The sequence below is a fragment of the Arvicola amphibius genome, chromosome 17, assembly GCF_903992535.2.
Source record: "Arvicola amphibius chromosome 17, mArvAmp1.2, whole genome shotgun sequence".
NCBI classification, from domain to species: Eukaryota; Metazoa; Chordata; class Mammalia; order Rodentia; family Cricetidae; genus Arvicola; species Arvicola amphibius.
The window spans coordinates 9,082,757-9,099,082 of record NC_052063.2 but is presented as its reverse complement, the minus strand read 5'-3'; the positions used below and the strand labels follow the sequence as shown (position 1 = coordinate 9,099,082).

The window sequence follows — 16,326 nt, the reverse complement described above, 5'->3', positions numbered from 1 at the left end:
GCAGTAATTTTCCCCATCTCACTAGAGTCAGTAAAGTCTGCTAAGTGAAAAACAAGGCACTCGTTCCCTTAGCCAACTCAACAGACCTGTGCCTTCTTCTCTAATTGCTCTTTAGGGCCCACAATAAGCAAACTTACCAGATCACCTTGCAAGCTATGAAGGTTATTCTAAATAAAACAAGGGCCTTTACAACGCCCCAATGCTAAAATAAGCCAGCTAGCTGTTTATATGGCTTCCATATGTGTTTTGCTTAATTTCTCATTCTAAGGGTATACTCTAGGTTTGCCGAGCAGGTGACTTATGGAAAGATTTGTTTGTTTGCTCAAAGGCTGGGAAACAGAAACACAAATTTATGACTGATAGTTTCATATTTGACCATTTCCCTGCTATGTATTTACTGTAATTTTACGACACCGCCATAACAAAATATGAAACTACACACATTAAAAGGCAAGTATTGCAACTATAATCTAATATGGTTTCTGTTCATTTCCAAGCTCTAAAATCTTAAGACATGCTGGTTAATAGGTCTAAAAAGCAGCCACAGGATAGCCTGGTTTGGTCCTGATGCGGAAACAGACAAGCTGGTGTTGAATAAGCCTAGTAACTCACCCTCCAGTTTACTATTCATCCTCCTCCTCCTGTGTCTAGCCTGTGACGACGTCTATCTGCTTTTCAGTTATAGAACCCCCATGGCATTCTTTTCTATAGATTCCAGTTCTCTAGGGAAAGTCTCAGCTTCGGCCTCCATTTTCATGAACATATTAATCACCATATGGTAAAGCTCCTGTCTATAACCCCAACAGCTGTATAACCTGTTGATCTGTTTCTGCTGTCGGGATTTTTCTCCCGTGGCTGTGCGGGTGGCAAAGTTCACTGGATGCCAGACGCTGTACGTGAATGATGATGTGGAACTGGAGCAGTGGGCAGGCTCCAGATGCTGCCGTCTCCCTCTTTCCTAGTTTGCTGTCCAAGCAGAACAGATCAGCAGATGATCTCAATCCAGTGAAGGACAGAGACGGCCGCAGACTGAATCTCTGGCATTGAGAGTCCGACCCACCCCTGCGTTATCGTCACTTCACGGGTAAGGCCCTTCAAGTCTCCAACTGGAAACCCAGGGTCAGAATAAGAGCAGCAGTACAAACCAGTGGAGGCTCTGTTCACTGTCATGGGTAGGTTTTGGCTCTTCTCTTATGCCCTGTTCAACTTTTATCTTCCCACTGAGAACAGTTTAATGGCAGTTAACTTTTAAAGACTCACAAGCAGCAGAAATACAGCGTCTCTGTCCCTCCCCTCCTCAATCTCTACCCAAGTTGGGACTGACTGAGGGCCTCATATACTTCAAAACCGTCTCACTCCCCTACCACTTCCATAGCTTCAGCAGGACTTCAGTTCACCTAAAGCTACCCCACCATAGGCAAAATGGAAGTTTTGGTGCTGGTCAGACGCAACAATATACAGATGTCAATAGGAGGCAGTCCAGCAAGCGTAAGCTGGTTCCAAAGAAACACGCTAACTGTAGCATGCCCTAACTGTGCTAAGTGTAGATGTCCTAAATGTTATCCCTTTCACTTTTGATAGCTGTACCTTTGGATATCGCTCTGCCATGACAAATAGTACAGCATCTGTTTCAACATCTGAAATATTTAAGGTGACTAAGTTAGTCATTCTCAACTATCATTTTGTTTCTCTAGACTGTTCGCTAGAGCTAAGCATGGCAGTGCACACCTATAACCCCAGCCCCTGGAAGGCTGATTGATACAGGACAGCATGGGTTATACGGTGAATTCCCAGCTAGACTGGAGATACTGACTGAGACGTCAGACACCAAAGAACAACAGTAACAACAAAAAGATCCACACTACAGAGGCCCTCTTTAAGAAGGTTCAGGAGCACCAGGTCCAGCAGAGGGGTCACTAAGCAGGCTTAGTTATTACATCTGTGAGAGGCTCAGGGGCGAAAACCTGGAAGCCCTCGGAATACTGCACTTGATCTGAGTGTCTCCATATACTTGAAACTAAGTCATACTGGATAATTATTGTCAGTGCTCAGGACCAAATGCAGCACCTCATGCATGTGAGGCAAGTGCTCATAAGCTAGCCCTCAAGCCGGATCACTACACGCCCTTCCAACTTTTCAGACCCCACCATCTCTACCGGAGTTATATGGTCCCTAATGTCTACCTAACCACATAGCATCACTGCAGAACCCAACATAACATTTTTTAAAGTTAGCAGACCACAATCTTGCCTATTGCTCCAGAAGAATAATATAATAAATAATAAGATAAAATAATAAAGTGTTGGGACCAATTGAGTCCTGGCCTTCAGCTGCTCTTCCCTGCTAGAGTCTTCTAATTGAAGTGACTAAAAGCTGTGCTTTGCCTGGAGGATCAGAGGATGGGGTTTTCACCTGTTGGCCATTGACTGCTGGGTATGGTGCTGGGTATTGCTGCCTCCATGGTGCTATTAAAGAAGGGCTTTGTACCAGTGTTTGAAGGTCTGTGTGTCTGTCTGTCTCTGTGTGTGTTTCTCAACCTCCAGCACCTTGCCCGAAGCTCACGAACTGGATTCTAGCGAATGGTGCCCGATGATAAAGCATAGGATAGATCAATTATATATGGATTCTGTATTATAGCACTGAGTTTAGCTAGCCAAACTATGGACCAATGTGGCTAATGAGCACCTACAAAGTGGTCAGCCCCAAAAGACTTAAGTGGCAAAGGTAAAATATAAGTGTGGTATAAAAACAAGAATGTAAAACATATTCACAATTGTAGACAAGGTCATGTAAAAACAACTAACACGGAAGCTCCAGGGCCTGGGGAAAGAGTGGAAAGTGGGAATTATTAACAGACACAGAATTCCAGTCTTTCCAGAAGAGGACTAGGGATGGACAACAATGGCAGCTGATGCCAACACAGAACATTAAGTGGATCTTGGGCTTTAAGTGGATGAGGAGATCTAAGGCTTGCGAGAGGAGGTGTGAGTGATTTCTTACCGGAGCGCCTCTGAGCAGCAGCATGCGGCAGGAAAGGGGCCCTTTATTCACAATTAACAACGGTACAAACTAACATGTATTTTGCCATCAAACAATGAAGACTGTTCTGGTAAATACATAAATAAGCTGAGCACCAGGGACATTTGGGACCCCATCAAGCACACGCATGACTACCAGCATCATGATAGTTCCTGAAGGGCAGCAAAATGAAAACAAATACATTTTTAAGATAAATTTTGGCCCCCAATTTTCCAACTCTGATGTCAAGGACATTAATACACAAAAACTAATAAGAATAAACACAAAGAGATCCACACTGACACCTTCTTATTAAAAGTGTACAAATCCCAAAGCAAGGAATGTTGAGGTAGCCAGAGTGAAGTTATCTAATCTACACAAGGGTCCCCCAACATGATTACAAACTGATGACGCATGAGAAGTAAAAAGGCCAGGAATAGCATAGTTCAATATCGAAGGGAAAAATGTTAACCAAGAATATTACATTCAGCAAAACTATACTTCAAAAATGGAACAGAAATTATGACAGACATTTATTCCTAACAGATCTGTCCAATGAATAATGATATAAGAAGGCTTTCGGGGTGCAGTAGAGAGATGGAGTATCGCTAAGAGGGTGACAATAAGCCAGAAATTCCAACAGCCAACTTACAACAACGACAGAAAAAGGCGACAAAAAGGAAGAGACCAGAAAACACTGCAAGTTCTATGTATGGGACCTAACAGACCGGTGCGGGCACTTCCCGGAACAACAGTGCGCACAGACCCTGCAGACCAGAGCACACGACACAGTAGGAACACGGCGGGGATAAACAAAACAGACTTGGGGTCTTTGAGATGTTATACTGGCTTAGAAAAAAATACCCATGAGAGGCTGAGATGGCTCAACAGGTAGGGGACTTACTGCCAAGCCTGGTGATTGAATTTTATCCTCCAAACACACGTGGTGAAGAGAAGAACAGGCCCTTAAAGTTGTTCTTTCCTCCACACACGCTATGGCATTGAGGTGCTGCACACACAAGTAAATAAACGCAATTTAAAATGAAAACAGGGGATGCTGGAGAGATGGCTCAGTGGTTAAGAGCACTGACTGCTCTTCCAGAGGACCCAGGTTCAATTTCCAGCACCACATAGCAGCTCACAATTGCCTGTAACTCCAGTTCCAGGAGACCTGACAACCACGTCAAAACACCAAAGTACATAAAATAAAAATAAAACTTAAAAATTCAAAAAATTGAAAAAGAAAATAGGGATATTAGTACCTATTTAAATAGACAATAACATAAAATTCTATGACTTATGCACCAGAAAGTGAATCACCAAATAAGTGAACAGATATCCCATAAACATGCAAAATATCAATACTGACTCATGAAAAAGTACAATGTAAGTAGATAGCTATCTAACATCTGAGGAGAATTAATTAGTATAATAAAATCCAGCACAAGATATATTTACTGGTGAGAGTTTTTTTCTCAAAATGCAAGGTAGATAACTCTTGAGGAACAATACCTTCACAACCCACATATGAGCACATACATGCATCTACACCACACACATGCACTCACACACAAAATAATACATTTACAGTAGTAACCAAACAGTGAGATGACAGACACATGCTAAAAATTAAAATATAGCCAGGTGGTGGTGGTGCACACCTTTAATCCCAGCACTCGGGAGGCAGAGGCAGGAGGATCTCTGTGAGTTTGAGGCCAGCCTGGTTCACAGTGCAAAGTCCAGGACAACAGGGATACACAGAGAAACTGTATTGGAAAAAACAAAAACAAAACAAAAAACACTAAAAAATATTGCTGAATAAAGTTAGAAAAGATGTTCGTAAATAAAAATATACTCCCTTTTCATGGACTAGAAGACAAATCTTAAGACTGTTGTCAAAGGTGATATACAAATTCAATCAAAAGCCCAACATTGTTTTTTTTCAAATAACAGGAGAACGTACCCTAAGATGTATATGGTATTCCAAAGGAACCTGAATAATCACAAAGATTTGAAACATAAGAAAATTAGAAGGCTCTATTTTCCTTACTACAAAGTCTGCTGAAATGCTACGGTAATCAACACACTGTAATACTTACATCACATGTAACACATACATCTAAGGAGTAGAACTAGGAGCTCAAACAAACCAAGACAGTCTTCCCAACAACAGTGCTGTATTCTAATGGAATACAGTGGGTTGGACTCTTATGCTATATGCAAGAGTTAACTTAAAATAGATGAAAGAAGCTAGGTAGTGGTGGTGTGTGCCTTTAATCCCAGGACTCAGGGACAGAGGCAGGCAGATCTTGTGAGTTCAAGGTCAGCCTGGTCTACACAGCAAGGTCTAGGACAGGCTCCAAAGCTACACAGAGAAACCCTGTCTCAAACAAATAAACAAGCAAAAAAAGTAGATGAAAGAAAATAAATGGGATTTAAACCTATGTAACAAAAACAAAGAATTCTTGGGGCTGATGAGATGGCTCAGCTGGTAAGGGGCAACTGTGACCAAGCCAAGTCTGATGACCTGAATTTGATCTCCAGCGCTCATGCAGTAGAAGGAAAAGACTAAGTCCAGCAAGTTGTCCTTTGACCGTCACACATGTTCCATGGCATGTGTCCCACCCACCCCCAGGTCCCAAAGGTCCTCAAATATTACAGGCTATTGCCAATGTTCTTGGATATCCTTCAAAACTTGAGATAGGATCTTACTGCTGAAGACATCAACCATATGGAGAAAGCAAGCTGGTGCTGACCTTCATCCCTGCTGGCTAGCTTCCATAGATCTGAAAGATGCCACACAAGCCTATGAGAGCAGAAAAGCGATGACCAATACTGCCCAGGTGTGAATCCAACCAGCAAGCCATGTCCACGGGTCCAATAGTGGCAATAAATATCATGGGCACAAACAACCATTTTCTGGTTGGATTTAAGGCTTGCTCCCCAAGTTGAAACCCACACCTGGCTAAGAATCTATGGCTAGACAGATGATAAACCCTGGGAGAGGATCTATTCTGCTACATGGACACGGTATTAAACCAGCTAACTCCCAATGACCTATTATTACATCCATATTGAAGCAATGCCCATAACCAGCCAAGTGAGCACAATGTCCAGTCCTGAAGAACACACGCCCTGCACTCCCTCTTCCACGGGCTCAGGAATCATTGTGGAAGAGGGGGCAGAGAGGGTGTAAGAGCTTGCGGAGAGCCCTGGGCACAGCAGAGCAGCTACACATATGGTATCATAACAGCTGTGATGCCATGCGCAAAACCTACACAGAGCAGACCCAGGGGGAGAAGGGAGCTGGACACAGTTTCAGCCTTCGTCAAGGGTAATTCTTAGCGGCTGGGAGAAGAAGGGTCAGTATCCTCTAAAAGTGCAGCCACTGATAAGTAAATCACAACCCTGAATCCTCAGGATTTTAATTGATAATGTCTTTCTACAAGGAGTTTATTATTTTCTTTAAGCATATTTTTCAAACAGATTTGTTACTAGCCAACAGGTTAAAATTTAAAATATTATTAAAATCCAACTTTAAAATCATCAAAATGCAGATACCTTCTCATCATGAATAATCAACTGACTTGCAGGTGATAAGTTCCCACAAGGATTTTTATTCTAAACAGCCGTTTGGTTTCAGTGACTTCAGAAAGTAATCTACTAGAAGAGTCACCTGATGCCTCTGATCATCCTAGTCTCAGTCAACAGTGCCAGAGAGCGGCTGTGACTACGAGAAGAGGTGCCCTGGCTGATACAGGCTATAGATAAAATGAAAAAGCCCACTGAAAAGCACAGGACAAAAAACCAGAATATCATTTCATAGATGAAACGGTCTCTTTTAAATTATGAACTCCAGCTACACTTATTTTGTCAAAAAAGTGACTTTTAGGGGCTGGAGCCATAATAGCACTGGCTGCTCTTCCAGAGGACCCAGATTCAGTTCCCAGAGCCCACATGGTGGCTCAACCCATCCATGACGCCAGTCTCTGGAATCCAGTGCCCTCTTCTGGCCTCCAAGGACACTAGGCACACACATGACATACAGATCTATAAGCAGAAAGAACACCAATACGCATAAATAAAAAATTTTAATAAGTAACTTTACTCATAAAACCAGAACATTTTTAAAATGCCTGCTCTAATGATTACCTCCTGAACTTTAAAACCAATCGCTATCTACGGTGGATGGGAAAACACTACTACGTGATAAAAATCTAAATTCCTCTACTATAATTAAAAAATAAATCAATCCTCCTTTTCTTTGGTGACTCCACTAAGTTATACCCCTGCCCAAGATTGATATTTTATCAAAATTGAACCTTGGATTGGTAATACTTTTACAAAACTCAAAATAAAAGTATTGCTTAGATCAGGAGTTCTCAACTTGTGGATTACAGTAATAGTAGCAAAATTACAGTTATGAAGTATAGATGAAAACGTTATGGTTGGGGGTGACTTTAACACAGAGAACTATATTCAAGGGTCACAGCTTTAGGACGGTTCAGAACCACTGGCTTAGATAAATATACACAACATTTTTATTGCATGCAAAAGACTGGAAGATACATTCATGATAGTTACTGATTAGGCAAAAGCAAGGAGAACACATGGAAAACTAGTGCCAATGTATGTAGAGTTGGGGTTACAGATATTAACTATTGCATAAATACACATAAAGATATGCATAACATGCAGGGATCAGTAAGGCTGTGTATGTCAAGACTACCGTAAGTCTGTGCAAGTTATCAAAAACAGTCGGTAATAAGCTTGGAAAATATTGTGAATAAATAGACAGGCATAATTAACAATTAATAGATTAAAGATCTGAAAGGAATCGATGACATATTTTAATAATAAAAAGAATCCTAAGGCCAATGGACTGGCTTACTGTCTTCAGTCCTGCGGCGGAGTAACTATAATCTCGGGTACTGACTTCACAATGGCCTTTTCCCTTTACGATTTGATTTTGTTATTATTTTAATTATGTGTTCCCATGTGTCTGTTGTGGAGGCATGTGCACATGCTGGCAGAGGTCAGAGACATCGGATACCTGCTATTATCATGCAGGGGGTTGTGAGCCATCAGGATAGGTAAGGTCCTAGTCTGCAGAGAGCATAGATCATACTGTTCAGACATACAAACATTTCAAAGAAGTTCTATTAAATGTTCCTCAGCCTAGCAATTAAAGGGTTTGTCTCCAGCCACTGGGGCTACTGAGGTGGGGTCTAGTAAGAGGACTTAGGTCACTAAGGGTGGGCTATCAAAAAGCTAGCACCAACCATTCTTTTTCTCTTTCTCACACTTGGTCATGAAGAAGATCATCCTCCTCCACCAAATGCTCCTATCAGGATGGACTGCCTCACCATTAAGTCCTAAAAGAAGAGCCAATAACAGCGTGAGACCACCAAAACTGTAAGCCAACACAACCTTAAGTTGCTAAAGTATTCTGCAATAGTACCAGAAAGCTAACACAGTAATTATAAATTTGTTGATTTATAGTTAGATGGAGATAACCCATATTAATGAACAGTCAAACAGAAATGACAATAAGGTCTTATTATAGATCATGATGGAGGAATCAGCAAAGGAATGTGTGTTAAATTGTAATATGTACGATAACTTCAAAACCTGAAAACCATGTGTGTGTTTGGGGGTTGTGTTCCCATATCAAAAAGCACCAAAGATGAAAGTACATCAAAGAACACGGAGTTAATTTGTGGGCCAGCGAGGAGGAAGGGAAGCTTGAAGACTTACTTAAAAGCAGAGCATAACACGCAGAAAGCTAAGAAACAGCACAGTATCACAGCAGACTGATTTTATCCTTCTCTGAATACCTTAAGAAGGTTGGTGAAGATGTGTCAGGAAGAATGAGCAGGTTCCGGGAGGCAGAGGCAGGAGAATCTCTGAGTCTGAGGAAAGCCTGGTCTTCAGAGAGAGTCCCAGGATGGCCAGGCTACACAGAGAAACCCTATCTCTAAAAACAAACAAAAGAGAAAGAGCAGGTTCGATCTCTGGATAACTGAGGTGGGAAGGCCCGGGGAAGCCTCAGGGATGTGGATTCTAGAGGGGTTTCATACAATTTATGACATTAGGATCCAGTTTCAAGTTCTGAGGAAGTTTAGACGCCAGCTGTTAAAATAAGATCCTCCCTTCTAGCAAGGTATCTTTTATACTGGCTCTGCCCTCCACAATGATCTGCAAGCATGTGCATTAGTTGGAAGTCACTGTGCACCTGTGTACATAGATCTTATATATGAAGCACTAGGTAGAGAAAACAAAAACCCAGCACCATTACCCTTGAGATGAACAATACAAAAGAGCATGTAACGGAAGTATGATGACATACGCCCAAACACCTCTGGGACCATGGAAATGGCCACCGGACAGATACACAGAAGCAGCCTCCCATACTGCAGAGACTCAGTAACTCAGACGGCCTAACATCACCCCCAGCACTTGGGTTGGTAATGGTCTATTACTCTGACAAGTACATTAGACAGACTTTGATAAAAGACAAATATCACATATACAATTTTAACAGATTTTTTTCCTATATTTTATTACATTTGTGTGTGTGTGTGTGTGTAACACATGCATGCAGACCAGAGGACAATGTATAGAAGTCAGTTCTCTCCTGCCACCACTGGATCTCTGGGACTGAACTCACGTAATCGGCCTGGGTGGACGAGCACCTTTACCAACTGAGCCAGCTCACCAGCCCCAAGAATTTACTGTAAATGGCTAATGAGGAACTGGAGAACTAAGAAGGAGAAAAGGAAGAGACGGGTTATCACAGATCCAGAAATCACACATAACAGAAAGAAACAGAGAGGAAGTAGCTGGAATTATTACAATTCAGGGTCTTGAAACAAGCTGTATAAAACTGAACCTCTGAAAGGAGTCAGTTGTTAGCAGGACACTAGAAGACAAGAGCTTGGAGAAGGGCCCACAATGGCCACATGCAAATCCCTGAGAGGACATGACTGTGTAAGGCTCATTTTATCTGAGGTATGATGAGGCGGTTCTATGAACATGCAAAAGCTGCACACTGGAACCACTCGCCACCCTGCCCTGCCAGGGCCGAGCTCCAAGGCTGTGGACAGGGAAAGGAAAAGAAGCGAGCAGAAAGAACCGTCCCTGTCCCGCCGGATCCCCTCCTACTGCACCCAGCCACACTTCCTCTCGGCAGAGCGAGACAAAGGACTCGAGCAAGAGAGAAACGGTTTCAAGAGTCTGTAGGACACCCGCTCTGCACAGCACCAGCTCAGCATGTGTGTCTGAGGGTGCGAGATGCATCAACAGTCAGAGCCGTCTGTATGACTATTTCTCCATGTTTATGCACTTACAGTAACACCATGCAAATATCTGGTTATAAAAGTCTACTTAAGACTGTTTGATATTTTTCTTATGAGAATAAAACCTTAATAAAACCAAACCTTTAAAAAAATAACCTTTCCTAAACTTCATAGTAAAAAAGTATGGATCTTGAAAAACCAAGCCAGAAATTTAAGAACTGGAAAAATGCTTAAGTCTCAATTTGGCATCTACATGAAAACTTCAAATTCCCATCTATGCAACATTCATCAGGGGAAAAGATTAGCATGGATTAGTGCAAGGTCTGACTTGTTACGATTTTAGAGGAATCCCATTCCAATACTTCTAAGCAGAAGACATTTTCCCTTTAAACTAAGTCTTATTCACCTTTGTATCTTAACTAGCTACAGGTTGTCCTTCCTGTTAATATTTAATGCTTGTCATTTTAAAGATATCTCATACAAAACCTAAGATGTCACCAATTACAGATCACAACACCATTGCAAAAACTGGTAAGAAAAACATGCTCTAAGTTAAAGCGCATGTTTATGAGTCCTTTCACAGATGCTTAATAACCAGGGAAGAAGCTGCCCCCCCCCACACTAATAAATCATTGCAGTGTTTAGGAACTATCACTAGAACAGGCTTATCTATAAAGACCATCATAGAACTGGCTCACAGATAAATCCCCTTATATACAGTCACAGTTCATAACCCTCTAGTTCTGAGTTTATGGAAATGTCACCAATTATTATTATTATAATTCCAAGATAAGCATCTGCAGAGGGGTTCCATACAGTAAGTCAAGGGTTCCATGAAATGCTACTTATGTACACTATTTTAACTAAAAAATACAAGACACTTTTTCAACTTTGCACATCTGAGCAATGCTGAAGCTCACAGTGTAGGTGATCAAGGAAGTTCTATCATAGCAGCTCCCTGACTTGCAACCCCTTACAACAGTAACCAAGAAGGTGGCTCACGCCAATGTAGTCCGAGCACTTGGAAGGCTGAGGCAAAGGATCAGTGGTGTGGGAAGTCCTTCAGTATATGTGTTGCATTTATTGGTTAATGAATAAAGAAGCTGTTTAGGCCATGACATGACATTGTGTTTGGGCACAACAGAGCAAAGCAGGAATTTCATGCTGAGATTGGGGGAAAAAAAAACAGAGTCAGGGAAAGGCCATGTAGCTGCCAAAGGAGACAGACGCCCCGGAATCTTACCAGTAAACCGCAAGCCTCGTGGTAAATTACAAAATAATAGGAATGGGTTAATTTAAGATATACTATATATGGGTTAATTTAAGATATAAGTTAGTTAATAAGACGCCTGAGCTAATAGACCGAGCAGTGTTTTAATTAATAGTTTAATTAATAGTTTCTGCGTGATTATTCGCATGTGGGTGACCAGGAACTAATGAGCAATCTCTGCCTACAATCACCCACAAATCTTAGTCCGGTCTGAGATACATAGTGAGTGTCAGGCCACCTGGATGTCAAAGTGAATAAAACACCACCACCAAAAGGCGCCTGGGAGTGACAGCAGGGCACTAATCCCTATACTCAAAAGAGGGAGGCAGGAAGATCAAGAATTCAAAGCTGGCCTTGCTACACAGCAGGCATCTATGGGCCAGCCAGGGGATACCTGAGACTCTAGCTCAAAAGGACAACTTCTTTAGAACGTCACACTGAACCACTTGGTTAAAAGCATAGTTTTGCTACATGTAACTTCTTTCCTGGGCATAACTCCGAGGCTATTCATGTTGTTGTGTGATTTTTCACTGCTTACCCAGAATCCATTTTATGAATATGCTATATTTTCCTCTCCTATTAGCGCAGCCTTCTCTGGGGTAACATTTACATGGCTTCACCTCCTTTTACTACACATTCTCCATTTATGCTTTGTCAAGAGCGCAGAGTTGGGTTTTGGCTTTTTTTACTCAGCTAAACTCATGCATGCTAAGCCTGTATTCCAACAACGAGCTGTCTCCCTAGCCCTAATCCTTTCTTCCACCCAAGGGTTCAGTCCCCCTGCATTAACTGACTGTACGCGACTGCCTGCCGTATTTCCCATTTGCGGTTTGTTCCACTCTCTGACCTTTGTCTTCATTTTTTTGCACTAGTAGAGTACTGCAGTGTTGTTACACATTTTATAGGCTTGTGATATTTTTCAGCATTAGTGATCACTGTAGAAGACACAAAAGTCTTTGTTTACCATCTTTTCTGCAGTTAAGATCTTACTACATAGCCCAGGCTGGCCATAAACTCACAATCCTTCCTCAGCCTCTCAAATGTTGAGATTACAGGCATACATTAACACATACTCGATTTATAGAACATTTAAATTATACTGCCCACCAAAATTAACAGTAACTCATGCTTGTTTAAAGTTAAGTAGCTAAGGCTAAGATTTAAATTTTATTCTTTATAAAAAGAAGGGATTAGAAAGATAGCTCAGCTCCAGGACAGGCTCCAAAGCTACAGAAAAACCCTGTCTCAAAAAACCAAAAAAAAAAAAAAAAAGACAAAAAGAAAAGAAAAAGAAAGATGGCTCAGTGGTTAAGAGCATCCCACGTTGAATTCCCAGCACCCATATGGCATTATTATTAATCATCAAAGAAATCTGAGTTATACTTAGTGAATTAGAAGAGTTAAAGTTATTAATTAAATAATTAAGGGGAAAGGCTGATCTATAACTTATAACTTGGAAACTGGTCACTACACTCAGTTGCTTATCAGCAGAGCAATTTACAATGTCCCGTAAGTGACATTATCTATCTTATCAGGCAAGTAAGAGAAGGAACAAAGTTGAAATGTCTACTAAATAACCTTTAAAGATGGGCACGGTGACTCATACCTGTAATTCCGACACCTAGGCTAAAGTAGAAGGACTGCCATGACTTCAGGCCTAGTCAGGGCTAATGCAGAGTTCCAGGCTATCATGGACTACAGAGTGCTATTCTGTCTCAAAAATTAAAGTCAACCTTTATAGTGACCACAGGGATGTTCAGAGAACGAGAGACCTAGACTTATCAAAGACAAGCATGAGTTTAAGAATGTATACATCACAGTGAGGGTAAAGCACTCGGTGGTAACTCTGCTGAGCAAATATGGAGATCTGAGTTTGGATCCCAGCACCCACCTAAAAGCCAGATGCAGAAGGAGGCATTTGTACTCCAGCGATGAGGGTGCAGAGTCAGGCTGACCAAAACTGGGAGCTTTGAGCTCCATGAGCGATCTCCTCCCCAGAAGTAAAGTGGAGAGAGCAACTGAGTTAGAAGCCAAATGTCAACTTCTAGTTTACACACACTAAATGTCTACTTCTGTCCTCTACACACACACACACACACACACACACACACTCACTCACACACACTCTCTCTCTCTCACATGCACACTCACATGCAAATATGAGTATCAAGAAACACTGGTTCACAGCTGGGCGGTGGTGGCGCACGCCTTTCATCCCAGCACTCGGGAGGCAGAGGCAGGCGGAACTCTGTGAGTTCAGGCCAGCCTGGTCTACAGAGTGAGCTCCAGGACAGCCAGCGCTGTTATACAGAGAAACCTCGTCTAAAAACACCACCCCCCCCCAAAAAAAATAAGAAAGGCAAACTCTGGAAAGGCAAACTCTGGTTCCCTATGAGCGCAGACCTGTCGCCCCCTTGCCCAGCACTCCAGGGGAAGGGTGGGTTTAGATCAGCCCCGTTCTAGTTTACCTGCTGCGTCCACAGGGGCTCCAGGAAGAGTACAGCATGGAGAAGAAAAAAAGAGAAAGGCTTTCCCTACCCAACATGCAACAGCAGCCTCAGGATACCGCTCCCTTTCACACTAAAGGAAAGCTAGAAGGATCCTGCATAAGGTCTGCCTGTGTCAGGAATCATCAGAATGTCACGCTCTTTTTACGTGGCTCTCTTCCCCGGCATCCTGTGGCGAGACTGGGAACTGACAAGAGCGCTCCTTCTTTCCAAGGTAAGGAGAGGTTACCCTGGGGTCAGGAGCTTCTCATGTGGATTTAAATTGTGTTAACTTGCTCGGCTCGAAGATGAAAGCAATCATGACCAGATCAATGTGCTCAGCAGCTGCTTAGTCAGCTGTTCCAGAGTGGGCAGCCAGCGCAACCGCTTTGGAGCCCTCTCTGGGCACCATGCCTCAGAAATTTGAGTGCAAGCCAATCCCATTACTACTTATTCCTAAAGGGTATTTTCCACTCCTCAACTTATTAAGGAAAAAATAGAAAATAGCCTCCTTTTATAGTCCAGTTGTGAAAGTATTTTATGTTTTAATATGAACTGGAAAACAAAATATTTTGACACTTCTATATGGTGCCATTGTTCTTGGTCAAGAGTCCAAGGGTTTACCCTAGAAACACCAACTGAAGAAAATACGAGAGGAAGCCTATCTCCCCTCCATCCCTCCAAAAAGTTCAGAAGGAGCCTGGAAAGGAATAGAACAGTCTCCAAGTCCCAGGTGACTACAAAGTCCTTAAAAAACAAAACAAAACAAAAGCAGCAAGAATATAGTCTTACAACACTTGCTAGCTATTACAAGGTGTACTAACTACAAAATCTATGTATTATTCCAACTATGCTATAAAATCTATGTTAAAGTTTTCAAAAATGTACTTTAGTCTTACCATAAACTTAAGTTAGAAATATGCTCAAATTAGAAGACATAGTCACCAAAAATAAGAATTTAGGACAAGCCTAATCTAGGTAGTTCTGATGCGCACATGCATGTACACACCACACACATAACAGAGAGAGAGAGAGAGAGAGAGAGAGAGAGAGAGAGCCCTAATCCTTTTAAAATAAAGCATTCACATGTGCTTACCAGGCTGTTCCTAGATGAAAGCCTGGATCCCCAACGAGAACTCCTTATATAAATAGGCCCCACCCCAACAAACACCCTTTCTAGCTGATTTCATTAGGAGCAGAGGGAAACTTGCAAACAGGCATGAAGTAATCAAACTCGTTGGGAAGTTTATAACCTTCCCAGACATTTAGCTGTCTTCCTTACATCTAATTCCAAGACATTTTCCTCACATGCATTAACATTTCTCTAGCTGAGGTAGTGTTGGATTGAACTATGTGAACACAGTCATAAGTAAAGCTGACAAACACCTAATGGGACAAAAATTCAGGTCAAAGTAGACAGAAGTCTCTTCAAGGGTTAGCATTAGATATGCCAGAGTCGCCAGACTTACAGGGGAAAAGTCACAGCACACACCAGGGCTGTGAGGAGGTTTGACCACATCCACTCACGGAAAGACTTTGATTCCCCTTACTCATTTATATGCGCATGTGTGCAGAGCGAGAGCGAGCAACCATGGACATCCTCGCCTCCCACCGTGTGTCTCAGGGATGGCGCTCTGGCCAGCGGCTGCCAGCAAGCATCTTTACCCATTGAGCTACCTCACCAGCCCTAACTCATTTTTAAAATAATGCCTCAGTGATCACTGCACTTTGTCACTAATACTACCTAAAATACTTAATTCAAATTTTAAACACGAAACAAGTCTCTTAACTGAAGAACAAGCTCAATGAAAACTTTCTAATGCAATGTTGATAAACGGTAATGAAGGATCTCTGCAATTTTAAATGATGTAATGGAAAAAGGGTAAATAGGAAAAAAATTCAATATTCCTTGCAGTTATAACGTTCCTATTGGTCCATCATCTTTAATATAATACATTTTACGTGAGGATTTCCTTTTCAAAAATAAATTCACTTATGAATCTCAAGAGTTTTCTTAAGCAGCTATCGTTGAAAACTATCTTTAATTACTAAGATTTACTACTTATCTTATAAAGTAATAAAAATAATGCTAAGTCTGATCTGGTGTTACAAATCAATTTCTGTCCATCATGTTGTTTGATACAATTGTTTTAAAAACAGTATGATTTAGATGTGATCAGAATACAAGTCACTGGGTATGCAAGCACATGGAAACCAAAACTCTAAGCACAACACCAAATTTCTCCAGCACTCA

The 16,326-nt window shown here is 41.7% G+C and overlaps 1 protein-coding gene across 2 annotated transcripts in view; it reads right to left on the bottom strand.

The window, feature by feature from the left end:
* The window catches only part of Cdk17 (cyclin dependent kinase 17), a 78,417-nt gene that overhangs the window by 34,433 nt on the left and 27,658 nt on the right, over nt 1–16,326 (bottom strand). Inside the window, exon 1 of one of the 2 annotated variants that reach the window (XM_038314918.2) lies at nt 14,055–14,093. The exons of the other annotated variant lie outside the window; for it this stretch is intronic. The gene's annotated coding sequence lies outside the window, so the exon portion shown is untranslated. Of the gene's footprint in view, nt 1–14,054; nt 14,094–16,326 lie in introns of those variants that run through there. 2 annotated transcript variants of the gene reach the window in all.